The following is a 3002-nucleotide window of genomic DNA, read 5'->3' on the forward strand; positions in this document are numbered from 1 at the left end:
GCCTCTTGAGTACTGTTGGATGCAGCTTGCATTCAATGCAGACTCTGAGAGATCATATTGACTTGCTGAGTCAATATTTTATTCTGAGCCAATATGGCATTCAGAGTATCAACTTCAAGAACTCCCTTCTTCATAGGCGTCCCATTACTCACAAGATTCCTTTCAGAAGTGTACATGAACTGGTTATTAGCAACCATGTCAATGAGTTCTTGAGCTTCTGCAGGCGTTTTCTTTAGGTGAATGGATCCACCTACAGAAGTGTCCAGTGACATCTTTGATAGCTCAGATAAACCATCATAGAATATATCCAGGATGGTCCATTCTGAAAGCATGTCAGAAGGACACTTTTTGGTCAACTGTTTGTATCTTTCCCAAGCTTCATAGAGGGATTCACCTTCTTTCTGTCTGAAGGTTTGAACATCAGCTCTAAGCTTGCTCAGCTTTTGAGGAGGAAAGTACTTGGCTAAGAAAGCCTTGACCAGCTTATCCCATGAGTTCAGGCTATCCTTAGGTTGAGAATCCAACCATAGTCTAGCTCTGTCTCTTACAGCAAAAGGGAAAAGCATGAGCCTATAGACTTCAAGATCTACTCCATTAGTCTTAACAGTATCACATATCTGCAAGAATTCAGTTAAGAACTGAAAAGGATCTTCAGATGGAAGTCCATGAAACTTGCAGTTCTGCTGCATCAGAGAAACTAATTGAGGTTTCAGCTCAAAGTTGTTTGCTCCAATGGCAGGAATGGAGATGCTTCTTCCATGTAAATTGGAATTAGGTGCAGTAAGGTCACCAAGCATCTTCCTTACATTATTATTATTTTCGGCTGCCATCTCCTCTTCCTGTTCGAAAATTTTTGAAAGGTTATCTCTGGATTGTTGTAATTTAGCTTCTCTTAATTTTCTCTTTAGAGTCCTTTCAGGTTCTGGATCTGCTTCCATAAGAATGTTCTTATCCTTGCTCGTGCTCATATGACAAAGAAGAGGGCACAGAAAAATAATAATAATAATAGAGATCCTTTATATCACAGTATAGGGATCTCTGTGTGAGTAGAAGAAGAGGGGGAGACAAAGAATGTAATATAATGGAAGAAACACAACTGTGAGGAGGGTTGAGATGTGAGATGAGATGTTAGTAAATGAATAAATAAATAGAATAAGATGGGAGAGGGAGAATTTTCGAAAAATATTTTTGAAAAAGAGTTAGTGATTTTCGAAAATTTTTAAAATCAAAAATAAAAATAAGAATAATTAGTTAATTAAAAAGAAATTTTTGAAAAAGAGGGAAGATATTTTCGAAAATTAGAGAGAGAGAGTTAGTTAGGTAGTTTTGAAAAAGTTAAGAAACAAACAAAAAGTTAGTTAGTTAGTTGAAACAAATTTTGAAAAGATAAGAAGTTAGGAGGTTAGAAAAGATATTTTGAAACCAACTTTTTGAAAAAGGTAAGATAAGAAGATATTTTAGAAATTAGTTTTGAAAAAGATTTGATTTTTAAATTCTCAATTAATGACTTGATTCATAAGAAATCACAAGATATGATTCTAGAACTTAAAGTTTGAATCTTTCTTAACAAGCAAGTAACAAACTTCAAATTTTTTAATCAAAACATTAATTGATTATGTTATTTTCGAAAATTTGATATAAAAATAAGAAAAAGATTTTTGAAAAATATTTTTGGAATTTTCGAAAATAACTAAGAATTTTGAAAAAGATTTGATTTTTGAAAAAGATTTTGAAAAAGATAAGATTTTCAAATTGAAAATTTGATTTGACTCATAAGAAACAACTTGATTTTAAAAATTTTTGAAAAAGTCAACTCAAATTTTTGAATTTGATGAGAGGAAAAGGGAAAGATATTTTTTTTGTTTTTTGAATTTTTTTTATGAGAGAGAAAAACAGGAAAAATGATGCAATGCATGAAAGTTATGGATCAAAACAATGAATGCATGCAAGAATGCTATGAATGTCAAGATGAACACCAAGAACACTTTGAATGTCAGGATGAACATCATAAACACAATTTTGAAAAATTTTTAATGCAAAGAAAACATGCAAGACACCAAACTTAGAATTCTTTAATGCTTACGCACTAAGAATTCAAGAATGCATATGAAAAACACCATACAACACAAAACAAAAAATCATCAAGATCAAACAAGAAGACTTACCAAGAACAACTTGAAGATCATGAAGAACACTATGAATGCATGAAATTTTCGAAAAATGCAAGATGCACATGCAAATGACACCAAACTTATGACATGACTCATGACTCAAACAAGAAACACAAAAAATGATTTTGATTTTTATGATTTTCTAATTTTTTTTTTTTTTGGATTTTTTTCGAAAATTATATGAAAAAGAAAAAATAAGGATTCCAAAATTTTTAACATGAATTCCAAGAATCTTGCATTCTTAGTCTAAAGCTTCAGTCCAGGAATTAGACATGGCTCACTAGCCAGCCAAGCTTTCAATAAAAGCTACGGTCCAAAACACTAGACATGGCCAATGGCCAGCCAAGCTTCAGCAGGTGAATCAGGAACAGCAGCAGATGGATTAGCAACAACTAGCTTGCTCTTGATAACAAATTGCTGCCTCAGTCCAAATAAATTTAGACATGGCTTTACAGCCAGCCAGGCTTCACATGCTTCATGAAACACTAGAATTCATTCTTCAAAATTTTGAATAAAATTTTTGAAAACATTTTTATATTATTATTATTATTTTTTTCGAAAACAAAGGAGAAAATTTTGAAATATTTTTGAAAAATTTTTGAGAAGAAAACAAAAAGAAAATTACCTAATCTGAGCAACAAGATGAACCGTCAGTTGTCCAAAATGGGCATGATTGGTACGCGAATTGTGAATCACACTTTTCACAACTCGTACCACTAACCAGCAAGTGCACTGGGTCGTCCAAGTAATACCTTACGTGAGTAAGGGTCGAATCCCACAGAGATTGTTGGATTGAAGCAATCTATGGTTATTTTGTAAATCTTAGTCAGG

General features: G+C 32.6%; 1 non-coding gene across 1 annotated transcript; it reads left to right on the plus strand.

The window, feature by feature from the left end:
* The first annotated feature begins 326 nt into the window (after positions 1-326).
* LOC112752516 (small nucleolar RNA R71) lies at positions 327-434 on the plus strand. Its single transcript, XR_003176950.1, has one exon. It is a non-coding gene; the product is annotated as a small nucleolar RNA R71 (small nucleolar RNA).
* Positions 435-3002: the final 2568 nt, after the last annotated feature.

This window comes from Arachis hypogaea, chromosome 15 (genome assembly GCF_003086295.3).
Source record: "Arachis hypogaea cultivar Tifrunner chromosome 15, arahy.Tifrunner.gnm2.J5K5, whole genome shotgun sequence".
In the NCBI taxonomy this organism is placed as follows: Eukaryota; Viridiplantae; Streptophyta; class Magnoliopsida; order Fabales; family Fabaceae; genus Arachis; species Arachis hypogaea.